At 31.4% G+C, this 17584-nt stretch overlaps 1 protein-coding gene across 1 annotated transcript in view; it reads left to right on the forward strand.

Moving 5' to 3' along the window:
• LOC129803034 (trace amine-associated receptor 1) overlaps positions 1–17584 on the forward strand; it is a 141159-nt gene that overhangs the window by 81619 nt on the left and 41956 nt on the right. The window lies entirely within an intron of this gene.

The raw sequence follows: 17584 nt of genomic DNA on the forward strand, positions 1-17584 counted from the left end.
AGTTTGAGTGTTGTATTCGTTATTTAAACAAAAAATAAAAAAACGACACTTTCTAGAATTTATGAATTTACGAGCCATATTGTCAGTGTTTAGAAAGGAAAAGACAGTTATCATCTAAATTTTTTAATAAAACTTTTCTTGGAATCTTGCTTCCTTAAGAGGGAATTTCCTGAACGATTACCTTTTCTCATTTTGAAGAAGCTCAGAATAGGGGAGACTGGGGCACATGTAACCATTTTCGATAGATGCGAATTTGAGGTGATTTTCCAAGGACACCGTGATTTTTTGGAAAATATTTCTTAGCTAATGTTTTACCCTTGGGTATAGGCAATTCGTCGAGAGTAATGCGGATGCTGGAAAACAATTGAGTTTTCCATAAAAATAAAATTTGTGTCACTGTGCATTTTTCTCTTTTCACAAAATACCTGGGGTAGAAGTAACCACTTTCTGGGGAGGATGTAAACACCTTTTTTCCCACCCTTGAAATTAACTTTGCACCACTCTCGATTATTTTAATTACTTAAGAGATATATAAAGACTGTATATTTTTCAAAAAATCACGACACTTTTTACAAAGAATAATTAAAATAGCAAAAAAACTAAAAGCATGCATATCAAAGACATTTTTCAATGGATTTTCCCCATATTTTGACATCATGTGACTTTTTATTTAACACAGCGCCACCAATTTTTTTCGTAATCTGTGAATTATAGATATTTCGCATGAAGGTCAATTTCCCGCTCTTTTACCTACTCATTTTGTGAAATTGAAATTGCCTGGTTACATCTACCCCAAATGCTGTTTTCTGACCAATTATTAATTCTTTTGAAATAATGAGAATCTCAATTTGTCTAGTAAATCCATAAATATAATCCTAAAAGATGTAGGAAAGAACTGGTATTGCTACATTTCGATTATTTTACACAGTTTTTAATTTCCAGGTGGAAATCCAAATGACCAAAATAATTGAAATATCAACATTTTCGGGAAAAATGATTTTTATTTTTAAAGTATTAGGATTTTATTGACCAATTCTTCTGTGGACATATATCCCCATGGTATCTATGAATGCTTATGGGTTTCATCCTCTGGAGTCTTAAAATTAATGAAAAAAATCACAGTGTTTACAACTACCCCAGTTTACTACTGCCCCAGTTCCCCCTACTCATAAATTCAAAGTTATCGTTACAGAACAATATTTTTCATTTTGCGTTATTAAATATTATTTTAATATTCTTTAATTTTTCAAGAATAAGGACACCTATCGATTTTTTTACACAAAATATAATTATTTTTGCAATTTTTGTAAATATTCGAACTGCAAAAAAATCCATTACCTTTAAATTTAAAATCTGTTCATTAACATTATTATTTTGGTGCAAATTTCTCTTGAAAATTAAAAATTCATAAAACTTTTACAATAAATTTTTCAGCTAATTACCCACAATAAATATGACTTTATTGGTGGATATTTCTGAGCCATTTCATCTGCAATATAAATTTTCCATTTTATCGCTAATTTAAAACAAACGCCAGTATTTTATCGCACTATTAAAACTTCATTGTTTCACTAAGCTGAATGGTTATCAATTTGGCGTGAATTTCATTATAAAATATTCAACTAATTGTTTTCGCGAACGTGACATCATTAAATTGTCTTCTTTCTAACTGTTCAATGTAAAACCTGTCCTTAAATACTGAAAAGAAGCTCAAAGTAAAATAGTAAAAGCTATCAGCAGGTGAGTTTCAATGGAAAAATGAACTTTGAACATTGATGAAAGACGAATTGATATCAGGATGGTAGAAGGGAGATGCCTTCATTTGATGGCTTTTCAAGGGATGAATTTTCAATTGAAATAGTGGAGAATATGTTGCAAAGAGTACATATTCATTCTATTTTCGTGTCAACCTAAAAAAGAAGCTTTTATTGAGCTTTCAACCCAACTGCAATTTGCCGGAGGCTCAGGATTCTTTAAATCCAACTGACACATTTTTCAGAGAATTCAGGCAGTGAAAAAGGATGAAATGATCCCATTCGAGGTGGATTTCAGTGCCTGAAGCGAGAGTCTTTTCAGGGAGTTAAAGAAAAATTATTAAGATTTAATGCACGCAAGTTTCTCGACGGGTGCAATTGAGATGTGAATTTAAATTTGCATTTTTCATAACTTTTTCATCCACTCGAGACACGCAGAATAGCTCTTTGGTGGAGATGTAAAAAAAAAGACTACACTCAGATAAAAAGTTCATGAAAATTTAGGCCTCTTGAGGAGTGTTAAATAAAGTCTTAAACATTTTGGAGCAATATTTAACCAGAAAATTTTTAACATGATTGTGAAAAATTCACGATTTATCTTAATTTAGCACATATTTCATTAAATTTAGTAAAAATAATAATAAAAAAAAATATAAAAAATAAAAGGTATTAAAAAACAGCAGATAATCGAAGTTTGTGTCTTGGCTAACTGAACATTTTCTCACTTATCATATTTCTCAATTCTTTCTTAAAACGTTATATGTACTGAATAAACAAAATTTTGAATATTAAAGTATAGATTCAGGGAAAATTTTCCTGATTATTGTGAGTTTTATGAAACTTTTACTAATTTATCAATAAGTCAAGAGCTCTCTGTATGAGCCACCCTTTGCTCCAAATAGTTTTCTCTCCCTTTGCCATTCTTGAAGTGTTTCATATATTGTTCATAATGTTTTCCACGGGAGAGAATTTTACAGAGATTTCTCTGAATGTATCCCATAAAAAATGGAGGGAAACTTTTTCAACTTTTAGCCTCATTTGACTCTGGAGCAATTTTCTAGGATAATTTTTATTTTCTCAGCAATTTTCATGTCCCTATTTGTGTTGCTATTTGCTGAGCTATGGCAGACAAATTTTGATAGAGGAATGTGGAGCAAAAAGTGACAAGTTGTAAATTTGAAAATTAGATATTTTACAAAATAAAAAAAAAAACTGTGACTTCCAATTTTTCCTCAGTCTTTATGCCCAGCAGTTAGCAGAAAAAAGCAGCGTTTTTAGCATAGTTTTGCTGAGTCGATTAGCAAAAATATGCTGACCGATCAGCAGTTCTTGAAGAAAATATGCTAACCTAATATATGGAAATAGAACTGCCTCAGGAGCGTCGTTTCAGGGTTAGTAGAATTCAGCTGAAAACACATATATTTGTTTACAGCTGAATTAAAATCGGTTAGCATTGGTGCTCGCCGGGTAGCGCTCTTTTAATTGTCTTAATAACACTATGCAACAATTTCAAACTTTTTTTTGTCCCTGGGTTCTTATGCTATTTTTTCTATTGCTAGGGTCAAATGATTTACGAAAATACTTATCATTTTGATTTCATTTGGATTTTACGCCTGGTATTTACGAAAAACGGTTTTTTCCGTTTTTTGATACTTGGGTGCCTATATCTCCGAATCTGCTCAACTGATTTATTTCTTACTTTGGAACAATTTGTTGTCCTTTACATGCCCGATAAATCCTCTGAACAAATGAAGTTCGTACAACCGACACCAGCGGCGCTGTAGTCACAAATATGTCAGAAAACATGGAAAAATCGAACTTTTTAGCAACTTTGATCAAAAATATCTCGAAAACTAAAACTGTCCCTAACAATCTGTTTTGTGGGTTTGATAAAGAATTTAATCAGCTACATTTTCGTTCATGTACAACTTTTCCCTCAGATTCTTTTTTAACCTCGATATTGAGGTTCAAACGAAAAACGAGCACTCAGCCAACTAAAGAAAAACTTAAATATTTCGCAAATTTTGACTTTTTCTTTTCAAGTTTAGATGACCCAGAGTATTATTTTCACTTTTATTACAGTTGTAGGACTTTATTAATACTTATTGCATTATAAAATGTGTTTAGATATAATACAAGGTAATAACTCAAACAATATCTTCAGTAAGATTTCAGTGTTATTTCAATCTCAAAAGACTATTACAAAAAACGCATATTTAACTGCATATTGCAAAATTTTAAATATTTCAAAGAATATTTCTTGTTAAATTGACGTTTTAGAATCAATAAGTATCTATTTTACCTTTTACATACCAGTTACATATGGAAACTTTGCAAAAAATCCTTTTTCTAAATTCATTTCTTTTTATAATTCTTTAAAAAAATTTCCTACATTTATCTACAATCCTACAATTTTAACCTCATAATTACGTGATTTTCGTCGAAATAAATCTAAAACTAGTTTTTGAACTTGTAATTGTTACTTTATGTATATCACATATGTTAAAGTTTTATACAAGTTTCCAAGTAATAAAATAATATTTAAAAATTTAAAATGTCATATAAAAATCACCATAATATCGATATTTAAGTATTAAATAATATAATAAAAGCTTGTACTGCCTAATTGCGAGGAAAGAAAGCAATAACACTCGAAATTGTGAAGGATTTATTAAGTTGGCTGAATGCTCATTTTTCGTTTGAACCTCAATTTCGAGGTTAAAAAATAATCTGAGCAAAAAGTTGTATATGAACAAAAATGTTGCTAATAAAATTCTCTATCAAACCCATAAATCAGATTGTTAAGGACAGTTTTAGTTTTCGAGATATTCTTGATCAAAGTTGCTACAAATTTCGATTTTTCCATGTTTTCTGACATTTATGGGACTACAGCGCCGCTGGTGTCGGTTGTACGAACTTCATTTGTTCAGAGGATTTATCGGGCATCTAAAGGAGAACAAATTATTCCTTAGTGAGAAATAAATCGGTTCAGCAGATTCGGAGATATAGGCACCCAAGTATCAAAAAACGGAAAAAACCGTTTTTCGTAAATACCAGGCGCAAAATCCAAATGAAATCAAAATGATAAGTATTTTCGTAAATCATTTGACCCTAGCAATAGAAAAAATAGCATAAGAACCCAGGGACAAAATCATCGTTGCACAGTGTAATCAAACTACGGTTGTTAACGGAACGATAAATGATGATATTTTTTAAATTTTGTTTTATGACTTCTCTTCAGAAATTCCATTGTCAAAAATAATCACTCATATTGCCTCTACACATTGGGACCAATTTTTGTCAAAAATTGCTTTTTGTAAGGAAATTCCCTGCAGCGTTGTAGGGGAAACGTCAAATTTCTGTCAAAAACGCAATTTTTGACGGAAATTGCTCCCAATGTGTAGACGCCTATAGGGTAAAATGTGATAGGAGGCATACACAGTAAAAAAAAAATGTGCAAAATTTTACTACTATAATAGTGTAAAATCGACAATTTTAGTTGTTTAATTTAAAAATGTTTTAAAATACACAACATTTTGGTAATTTACTGTCACGTGATTAAAAATTACCACTATTATAGTTGAAAAATTTTCAACAATGTTGTTTAATTTGAAAATGTGTAAAATTTTAACACTAGTAGTGTGAAATTGGATAAATTAATTATTTAATTGCGAATTGTGTAAAATTTTTCATAATTATAGTCATAAAAATCTTTTAACAATGTTTCTTGATTTAAAACTGTTGAAAAAATCTAAAAATTAGCACTATTATAGTATGATTATAGTTTTTCACATTATTTATTATAGTGTTAAAAAATACACAACTTTATGGTATTTCTTGTCTCATGATCAAAAATTAACTCTATTATAGTTTGATCATAATTTTTCACACCATTATAATGTGAAACCTTGTGCATTTCAACCAAAGTTGTTGAATTTTTAAACAAAAGTTGTGTAAAAATTGTTTAATTTCCATTTAAGACATATACTTCAGTCGAGATGCCTTTCAATGGGGGAAAAGTCATACAGAACATCAAATATTTATATGCATAATAAGTATATCGTGAAGATTCGAGCATCAGATGTAATCATCGCACATTAAGGGGTAACCCGACTACAAGAAAAAGCATTACAAATACAAATGTCTAAAATGGCAAAAAAATTAAAATATTCGAAATGAAATGAAAATTCAACAATTTTTGAGTTTACACACAAAAATTCAACAATTTTTAAATTCAAAAACTAGAAATTCAACAACTTTAAATTAAACAATGTTAAATTAAACACTTTTCCAAATTTAACACTATAATAGTGGTATGAAAGATTACACACTATAATAGTGTTAATTTCTTTTACTGTGTAGGTTAAAAACGGGTGGACAACAGGTACGAATTCATCTCCAGTTCACCTTTTCTGCTTTGGTCAAAACCAGTAAAGAGGCCATACTTGCTACAAACAGCTTTTGGAAAATGACTTAAAAAGATCATTTCCCGTTGTGAAACAGAAAAAAAATCTACAACTAATATCTAGAGGAATATCATGTACAAGGCACAATAAATTTTGTTTTGTAAACATGTTTTTGATATTTCAGTGAGAGTGAAACAGATCTATGTCTAGTCATCTCGCTCACTCTTATAGGCAGTTTCAGAAACATGTTTACAAAACAAAGGTTATTGTAAACTGGGCCTTATTATTTATTTGTTAATTTATTTTGATATAGTGGGCTTTTATTGCCATTTTGTTCATTTTTTCAGTTCTTTCCAATGCCCAACACACAATAATTTCTGTTTAGTGAACATGTTTTTGACATTTCAATGAGAGTAAGTGAGATCTAGATCTAGTCATCTCGCTCATTCACATGGGAAATTTTAAAAACATGTTTACAAACGAAAGTTATTGTGCGCTGGTCATGAAACGGAGTAAAATAGTATTCGGAAAAGTAGTAGATCAGTAAATTTTCAATAAGAATGTCTTGATTAAAAGTCTTTCAGGTCTTCTGGAAGCTCGAAAAAAATTAAAGAACTTTTTTTATTCCATTTTACCTCATGTTCCCCTATAATATGTGGCTCTAGTAAGTTTGAATGTTGAGTGAGCAGAAAAAATGGCTAAACAAACTGTGTGAATCTTAATGAAGTGAATTGCAATTAGTGTGGGATTGAAATCTTTCGAGAAAATGTTCTCATCGAGATTGTACCGATGATGTCATTTAGAAAGCAAGCAATTAGCAGTTTTGCCCGCCACAATCTCTTGCATATTTTCTTGGGGAGGACAGGAAAATGTGAGCGGAATTTTTCATTTATGACCTGCATGTTCCGTTCTGAGACAATTGAAATTCCGTTGGTAAAAATCTCAATTTAAATCATGCAAATTACCATAGTAGAACTAGCACAGTATAGTGTTGTTTTATTCGAAAGACAATGATATTGCAGCTGATTCAATCCTTCGGCAATGATTCTCTCTTCCTGTATAAAAATCTCAATCCTTTTTTTCTACCATTTCATCTCATTCAAAGTCACCAGAGGAATGTGTATGTAAAGATTTTATGATTGTTGAATTGTCTCTTGGTTATTTTCTATTTATTTTCTCTGGCTATGCTCCTTTCCTTACTCGTTATTCTCGGCAGTTCCTGCAGGATTGAATGATGTGATCCCATATCCCACAAGATATGTCCAATCCAGATGAGATGTGTGATGAAAAATCGTGACTTTGGATTTCACCATCTGTGCATAAGGATTTGGATTCTTGTCTCAACCCCCGAGGACATTGGAAATTCATTCTACCGAGGCATTTTATGCTGAAGTAAGAACTCTGTAATGAATTCATTTCAGAATATTTTCTCGCTTCTCACAATCACAATATTAGTGTAAATTTCGATCGGGCTTAAAACTTTGCAAAATTGTTTTCCATAACTTCGTTACGAAATGAGTAAAGCACTTGGTAATGCATTTTATTCTTGAACTTAATGAGGAAGATAACATATTACATATGTCGCATTCATTCATACCCAGCGAGCACAGTTACCAGAAAAGAACAGCATTTTTAGCATATTTTGCTAAGTCGATCAACAAAAATATGCTGACTGGTCAGCAGTTTTCAAAAAAAAAGTGCTAACCAAATTTATTGAAATCGAACTGCCTCGGGAGCGTCGTTTCAGGGTTATCAAAATTCAGCTGAAATATGTTTATAGCTGAATTGAAATCAGTTAGCATTTGGTTCGCACTGGACACTTTTAAATATACGGAGTTTTAATAAGAAATAAAACTAATTAAAATATGCAAACTATTACCGCAATAAATATCGACTCTATATAGAAGTATGCGATTCTGTGGATGCATTCCATTCTTCTGAACTTTTTTGACCCTTGCCAACTTAATTGAGAAGTTTAAGAGTGTTCAATATTTCATTCCTAAATGCTCTACAAAATCATATTAAAATATAGCCTAGTTTTTTCAGAATTTAATTATTACAAAGTGATAAAACTTTGTCATTTTACAACTTATTTTGACCCATTGAAATTTTAAATATTTAATATTTTATCTTCAAATTGGTTTTTAAAACCTGATTCGAAAACAGTCTTCAGACCTCTGCAGCCTAGCTTCTTTCTAATTTCATTTTAATCAATTTATTTTTAGTGTCCAATTTTATCCTCAAAGTGTCCAAAATAATAATCTGGACAAAATTAAGAGCCTTTCCCCTATATATAATCAAAATAGCCAGCAGTGTAATCTGGAAACATATTTTGAGGAATGTGATGATGATAATTATAATATTTAGAATAAAAAGTAAAAAAAAATCCAGGATAGTAAATAAGAAGAAAATACATTAAATAAAGTGATTGATAAAAAATAACTCTGTAGTGATCAGCAAATTATTATGAATTGTTGTCACTGCAATTTTATGTATTAAAAGAGAGAAGAAATAAATTTGGTCATTCAGTTTGGCGTTATCGAGGAAACAGAGTGTTTTATTAAACAACTTCTTTGCGCGCACCACATGGCGATCCTCGCCAATCGCGAATCGAGTAAAAAACAGAAAAGTTAATAAATAATTATGACGGAAAATCTATGTGGAATTGGTGATATTTGTGCACCTCAAGAACTAATAATTGAAGTTTTGTGTATATATCTTGGAATCAGTGCTCTTGTTACTTTTGGATTATTGACCCTAATAATATGGTGCTGCAAAGGAGATCAGTTAGGAATAGATAAATTGACATATGAGTGAAATTGTGGTTAAAAAAAACAATGATTTAACAGTCCAATTAAAATCTAAATAAAAACATTAAAATCGCAATCATGGGAAATAATCAAAGCACTGCCGATAAAGAGACAATAATTGTGAACAACAGTGATCAAGCTTCATCAGCGCCATCAGCTAATCTCCAGGAATCTGAAGCATTTTTCGGAAGCCACATCCGACTTCTAGAGACAATATTTATAATAATTTTGGTTGTTATTGTGGTGTACGGAGTCATAAAAATCTATAAGAAATTAAAAAAAGACATGATGAAAAGTGTACGTGAAGAAGTTCTAAATTCGGTAAAAGTAACAAATGTTTAAAAAAAAAAATTAACCCCAACCACCGTTAAATAAAAGTTTGTAAAAAATGTAACAATAATACAGTAAAAACTCTCCAATAATGTGTATAATTAGTGATCAAAGTCGAATCATGTGCATTGACCCCAATAATGAAAGAGACAATTTGGTGAAGACTTTGCACTAGTTATCAAATTTCGGCGCGCTCAAGTTAATGGATTGCTTATACAAGAATTTTTGCATTTCCTTTCGCAATAGCAAACTAAGCACCAATATTTTTGTTATTGACGTCAATTGATTTTATTGACGTGTGATCATGAGTTAGAGCAATGACCTGAATGCCACGACATTATGATCGATAACCAACAACCCTTTTATGAAGATAAAAAAAAAATCATCGGTTCCTGTAAAATTATGTGGAATGAATGCTGTTGATACACGGATTCACGGAAGATACACGGATACACGGATGATACGCGGATGCTGCATGATGATGTTTCAACGCAGATGCTGCTGTAGATGCTGCGCTGGAACTGCAGGCACAAACTACAATCAACAATCCCACCGATACTAAATCCATCGATTTCACGTGATTAGTAATCTTTTTTTTTTTAAATTATATTTTGTTATGAGATAATTTTAAAATATCATTCAGTATATCTAATTTTATAACAATAATTTCTATGGAATCTCTAGATAAATTAAAAGATTTAAAGACGCTTTTAAAAAAGAACGGTCCCAACAAATTGTTCAAGAAATCTTACGTAGATGGAAAAAAAGAGGAAGCTTTAAAATTTAAACGTGAATGTGATCTTAAATTTGAATCATCCTTCGCGAGAGCTTCTCCTGAAGAAAAAGTTGTTATTTTACAGTTTCAAGACGAATATGAAAAAGAATATAAAAAGTGTTTGGAATTAATAAATCGTATTAAAATCGTAGAAGATATTGATGAAGACATTGAAATTTCTGATTTAGATTCTGATATTTCAACACAAGCAAATATGTCACTTTTCGATTTTCAAAAAGCTCTTAAGGTGATTCCAGAGTTCGACGGAACTCCTGAAAAATTATCTAATTTTCTTGAGCTGGTCGAATTTTATTCTCAAACCTTGAGAGATGCTGAACAAGTAAAATTGTTCTTGTCTTTTGTCCTGAAAGTGCGAGTATGTGACAAAGTCAAGAATAAATTATTGTTGGAAGAGAATCCTAATACATACGATGAATTCACATCGATCCTTTTGGAAAAATTCAAAGGAAATAAAACTCCAACTAAAATTCTAAATGAGTTAAATTCTTTAAAGCAAAAATCTTCCACAGTATCAGAATTTGCAACCAAAGTTGAGGGGCTTGTAGCAGAGCTGAATATGTTACAAGTTGGAAATTTGGGTGCATCAAGTTCTAAAACAGTAAAATTACTCAATGATGGAATTGGACTCAACGCTTTTAAGTCAGGGCTTAATAATCCTATGAAGGATGTTGTTTTCGCTGCGCGTCCTGAAACACTGAGTGATGCAGTAAGTGTTGCTTTAGAACGCGAGGAACAGAATCCGAAGTTTGAATCGAATGTATTTAACATGAAAAAGCATAATTCGAAAAATTTTCGAGGACATTCGAAGAATTCTCGTGTAAATTTTCGAGGAAGGCAATTTTCTCGTGGAAATTCTTCGAGTCATCAAAACTCACGTGGAAATTCTCATAATAATTCTCAGAGAGGTAGAGGGAATTTCAAACAAAATTTCAATCGAGGACATGGACAATTGCATGGGAATTATCGTGGAAATTATAGTTCTCGTGGAAATTACTACACATCTCGTTCAACTTATAATGTCCCAAGGAATGCTCAAGTTAATTACATGCAAAATCCTGAGTATTTTCCAAATCAATCCAATGCAGGACTGGGGTTTCACGATCAGTCAGTTCCTCAGAACAGATTGGAACACTCCCAAGCAGATATATCGAATCACCATCGATATTTTCTTTAAACGTTTCACATGGCACTTTTATAAAAATCGTCATAAATAACATTCCTACAGTCGCATTAATTGATTCAGGTTCAGATATTTCTTTATGTAAAATACATTTGGCTAAAAATTCAAAAATTGATCAAAGTAAATTTTGTTTAATTTCTGGTGTGTCTGAAAATAAATACAAATCTCTAGGAAAAGCTTCGATAAATCTAAATTTTGGATCTAATGTTATAATAAATTGTAAACTTCACATAGTTGATGAAAATTTTCCATTGCCAATTGATGCAATTTTAGGAAGAGATTTCCTTACAAATTTCAATTGTGTCGTTGATTTTAAAGATTGGAAATTCAAATTCGTTAGAAATGGCTCATATATTTCTTTACCACTTTTTGATTACATTGATGATGATGAATTTATTATACCACCACGATGTGAAGTTGTTCGGAGATTAAATATACAACCTAAAGAGGATTCAATCATATTGTCTACATATATTCAAGATGGTGTTATGTCAGGAAATTGCATCATACGTGATACTGCGTATGTACGTTTCGTTAACACTACCGAACAAAATGTCATTATCAAGGATTTTCATCCCGAAATCGAACCACTTTCAAATTATAATATCATCGAACTTAAAAATAAAACACTAAATTTAGAAGATCAATCAAGAATTTCAAAATTGCTTAAAGAATTAAATTTTTCAAATGTTCCAGAGTATGCTAAAGACTCTCTTTTTAAAATTTGTGCAGAATATAACGATATTTTTCATTTATCCTCTGACAAATTAACTTGCAATAATTTTTACAAACAAGAAATTAAAACGAATAATAAAAATCCGGTCTATATAAAAAATTACAGAATCCCTCAAACCCAAATTCCGGAAGTTAATTCTCAAGTTCAAGACTTATTGAACAATGGATTGATAGAACCTTCGGTGAGTCCTTACAACTCTCCGTTGCTGTTAGTCCCGAAAAAGGCAGAGAATGGACAGAAAAAATGGCGTTTAGTTTTGGACTATCGGTCGGTTAATAAAAATATAGTCGCAGATAAATTTCCATTGCCACGCATCGACGAGATCCTAGATGGACTCGGAAGAGCTAAATTTTTCACGACTTTAGATCTGTCAAGCTCATTTCATCAAATAGAAATTGAAAGCTCTTCACGACCCATTACTGCGTTTACTGCTAATGGAAATCATTATCAGTTTTGTAGATTACCTTTCGGCTTAAAAATTTCAGCAAACAGTTTTCAAAGGATGATAAGCATTGCTATGAGTGGCTTATGTCCTGAAAGTTCATTTTTATACATTGACGACATCATTGTTTTTGGATGTAGTATCAAACATCACAATGAGAATTTATGTAAAGTTTTTGAACGCCTACGGAAGTATAATTTGAAATTGAATCCAAAGAAATGTAACTTCCTTAATTTTGAAGTGACTTACTTAGGCCATAAAATTTCTCATTTGGGTATCTCACCCGATCCAAAAAAGTATGACGTCATCAAATTGTATCCGAGACCAACAAACAAAGATGAAGTGCGAAGGTTTGTAGCCTTCTGCAATTACTACAGAAGATTTATCAAAAACTTCGCAGAAATTTGTGTTCCATTAAATAGTTTATTAAAAAAGAATGTTAAATTTATTTGGTCTTCGGAGTGTGAAAATTCATTTTTAAAATTAAAAGAAAAATTGATGAATAAAACCATATTACATTATCCTGACCCGTCTAAATCTTTTACACTTACTACCGACAGTTCAAACTTTGCGTTTGGAGCTATTCTTTCTCAAGGAGATAAAGTAATTGCATTTGCCAGTAAAAGCTTGAATAAACATGAAATCAACAAGCCTATCATTGAGAAGGAATTACTCGCGATACACTGGGCAATAAATTATTTCAAACCGTATCTCTATGGAAGAAAATTTTTAGTAATAACGGATCACAGACCATTGGTTGGATTATTTTCACATCGTAATCCTTCTACAAAATTAACAAATATCCGTTTAGATTTATCAGAGTACGATTTTGAAGTAATATATAAGCCTGGATCAGAAAATCCCGCAGACGCTTTAAGTAGGATAGTGGTGGATACAGATTACTTAAAGTCCCTTATACCAGAAAATTCAGTAAGGGTGATAACTCGTTCAATGGCTCGTAATCAGAATTTGCCATCTATTTCTACACCTGATATGAATTCTTGCGTTACAGAGGTACAGCCTGATCACCTGTATATCTGGGAATGCACATCTCAAACTGAAATTAAAAATTTGACCAGAATTCAATTTCACATTTGTCATAATAATCAAGAAAATAAAGTTGATGTTGAAATATCAAATCTCGCGAGAACCAAAAAGAATATAAAAATTATACACGTGTATTGCACTATAAATATTATGCGGATGCGCCTAAGGGACATCTTGAAAATTATTTATAAAGAAATGAATGATGAGGGCATAAATAATAATAAAATAGCGCTATCTAAAAAAGATGAAATGTTTGACTACTTCCGAGTAGCCGAATTTAAAGAGCATGTTCAGACAATTCAAAAAGATAATAACGATGCATCGAAAATAAAAATTATTTTATATAACCCTCCATTAAAAGTGCAAGAAAAAGACAAAATGCTTGAAATTATTAAAGAATACCATGATTTGCCTTTGGGTGGACACTTTGGTGTATTGAAAACTTTTAAGAAAATAAAAGAACATTATGAATGGAGAAATATGAAACAAATGATTAAAGCACATGTTAAAGCTTGCTTAAAATGTACTTTAAATAAAACAACAAGACATACTAAAGAAAAATGGACACATACAGATACGGCTTCATCTAGTTTCGAAGTAGTAGAAGTAGATTTAATTGGTCCTTTAGAAACTACTCAAAATTATAATAAATATGCTTTGACAATTCAATGTACATTAACTAAATTTCTTGAAATTATTCCTTTAAAATCAAAAGAAGCAAATGACGTTGCAAGAGCAATGGTTGAAAATTTTATTCTTAAGTTTGGAAATTTTAAAATTTTAAAATCAGATTTAGGAAAAGAATTTGTTAATGATATTTTCAAAAATATTTGTGAAATTTTATCTTTGAAACATGTTACATCTACTGCATATCACCACCAAAGTCTAGGAATCATAGAACGTAGTCATAGGGTGTTGAAATCGTATCTTTTGAACTTTTGCGAAAGGGGTGAATGGGATAAGTGGATTCCATATTTTGTATCTGCATATAACATCACACCTCATACAGACACGAATTACACACCTTATGAACTCATTTTTGGTAAACTATTTAATTCAATCAATTATTCAGCAAATAGAATGCCAATATATAATCTAGACTCTTACGCAAATGAATTGAAGGTTAGATTACATGAAGCACATCAAAAAGCTAAAGAAATGTTAGATGATGTTAAACAAAAGAGAATTTTAAAACAAAATAGAGAACCAGTAGATTTTAGAGTAAATGATAAAGTAGTAATTAAGAATGAAAGTTTAATAAGATTTAGTAATCCATATTTAGGTCCATATGTAATTTTAGAAAGACTAGGATGTAATAGTAGAATAAAGAATGTTAATACTGGAAAGATAAGTTTAGTTCATAATGATAGACTTAAGCTATATATGCGTGAATGAAAATAAAAACTTATTAATTGTTAATTGTAATATAAATAAGATTAAAATTATGTAAAACGAAGAAATCAAAATTCAAAATTTAAAAATTCAAAATTTATAAATTCAAATCTTAAGGGTGAGGGTGTAGTGATCAGCAAATTATTATGAATTGTTGTCACTGCAATTTTATGTATTAAAAGAGAGAAGAAATAAATTTGGTCATTCAGTTTGGCGTTATCGAGGAAACAGAGTGTTTTATTAAACAACTTCTTTGCGCGCACCACAACTCTATTATACAAATAAGATTGATATTAATTTCTAAGTATAAAATAAAAGATTAAACATTTTTATTTCTGTTAGAAATATTTTTAATCTAATATTTAAAATTAATTAACATGCTTCAATTATGCAAATTATACGAGAAAAAATGCGTAACATCCCCTTTTGCGTGCCATACTACCCCAAATCGGGGAGGTTTGGGACAAAGTGTCAAGTTAAATGTTTTATCTTCTCCAAGAAAATTCAGTTGTTTTCCAAGTTCTATTGCATACTTTTTATATAGTCAATACCCATAAGTAGCCTATAGACCGCATGTCATTGTAATACATTATCGTGATTTTTTGGAATACTGTCTCAAAGTCAAAACATGAAAAAGTGTCCCAAACCTCCCCGGTCTCCCCTACTACCAAATTTTACAGGCTAAATTTTCTCAAAGATCAGCATGAGTCTAATTGTAAACCAAGGCTTAGCCATATGGCTTAACTGCTCTAATTTCTTATCTTATCAGTTAACTTGTTTTTAGGGTCAGGGTTAATGATCTGTTGAGTTATAAAAAAAAAACAATAAACTTGGGTTTCTATTTAGGTTTCAATATTTCCGTAATTTCCGTATTTCGTTAATTTACTCATTTTCATTCTAATTCATACGCAAATTCTCAATTAGCGTATTACCTTATCACATACCAGGTGACACTAAGTGAAAATAATATAAGAAAATTGAAGACTCAAAACGAAAATGCGATAAACGGTGAGTTAATAAAATGTACAAAAAAACTGTAGCAAAAAATCCTAGTTTTTTTGCTCACCGTTTATCGTATTTTCGTTTTATTTCTTCAATTTTCTTGTATTATTTTCACCTAGTGCCACTTATTATGAGATAAGGTAATACGGTAATCTAGAATTTACGTAAGAATTGCAATGAAAATGCGTAAATTAACGAAAAGGACAGATAATCCTAACCGGCTTATGTAGGTGAGATTCTTAACGTGAGCTAACTCGGAGTGCATGCAAATTCGATTTAGAGCTGAAGTTGGGAGACGCCATTCAGTTATCTTGAATAAAATTCGTGAAATTATACAAATTTTGTATTTAAACCAAAATATCAAGGATTTGGATGAACTGACAGAAAAGTGATATATGGGTGAAATGTAGACCAGAATGTTCTCTATAATTTTTCCATAGAACATGATCTCATCGATTACTCAGAAGTCAAGATAATCGAGGTTTTTTGTTTCTTAACTCGTTTTTTCATCCAGAGTTCCCCAAGTAGTCATTTGTTGAACTTCAACTATATCAAAGAATTGTTGTCTTTTGTGGGACTTTCCATTTAAAACCCTATTTTAAGTGTCTTGGTGGAGTAGAGGCAGTCAAATTGGCATCTGAGTGATTTCAAAGCGTTATTATGGGAAAAATCAATTTTTTCACACTTAAACGGCAAAATCGGAGTGATAGCTTAGTCTGAGTGGAAAATGATGTATGGACGAAATGTAGAGACAAATGTGCTCTACAATTATGTCGAAGTAATCATCAAAATCGGTTTAGCGACAGTCGAGATAATTGAGGTTATGTGATATTGAAATTGGTTTTTCGACTGTGGCGCCCCTGGTGTTGGTCCCACGAAGTTCAAATGTTCTAGAAAGTTGTAGCATTTGGTGAGATCTTTCGTTTAAGCCCTCGTTCATCAAAATCGGTCACATAGAACCGGAGATATGATTTTTTGAATTTCGTGAACTTTGACCCCTCATATCTCCGGTTCTATTGAAACCACAGCGCACATACGCACTATTTTGGAAACGTCCTAGACTGGACTACAACATACTAAAATTTCATTAACTTGCACAATGCCGTTTTTGAGAAAAGTGACTTTGAATTTCGATGAATTTTGACGCTATCACAGCGCCACCTGTAGTGACTTTTTGAACTTCCATCTGAAAGTGCTCATCGAGACGAAACCAAAAAGGTAAAATTTATGTCGATATGTTAATTAGAACCGGAGATAGAGGCCGGTCAATGTTCGAACTTTGACCCCTTATAGCTCGGGTCAGGGGTTTTAGATCGACTTAAGGTTTTTTTTGTTTGATAGGTATAATCAACGGCTACAACATACTAAAATTTCAGCCCGATTGCATAAGGAATTTTTGAGTTATTTAACTTTTAAGATTTAAAAATTTTCTTTTTAATAATAGCGCCCCTAGCGGTGGTTTTATGAACTTGCGATGTTAGAAGAGAAAGTGGCATTTCACGAGAGCTTTCCAAAAAGCCCTCATTTTTTAAATTCTGACAATTAGAACCGGAGTTATGGCCATTTTAAGAAAATTTTTTTGGACCCTTATAGCTCGGGTCAGGGGGGTCGGGGGACCTTAAGTTTGGTATTGATGGAAAGCTCTAAGGTCCAGCTATAACATACTAAAATTTGAGCCCGCTCGATGCC

This window comes from Phlebotomus papatasi, chromosome 2 (assembly GCF_024763615.1).
Source record: "Phlebotomus papatasi isolate M1 chromosome 2, Ppap_2.1, whole genome shotgun sequence".
Lineage (NCBI taxonomy): Eukaryota > Metazoa > Arthropoda > Insecta > Diptera > Psychodidae > Phlebotomus > Phlebotomus papatasi.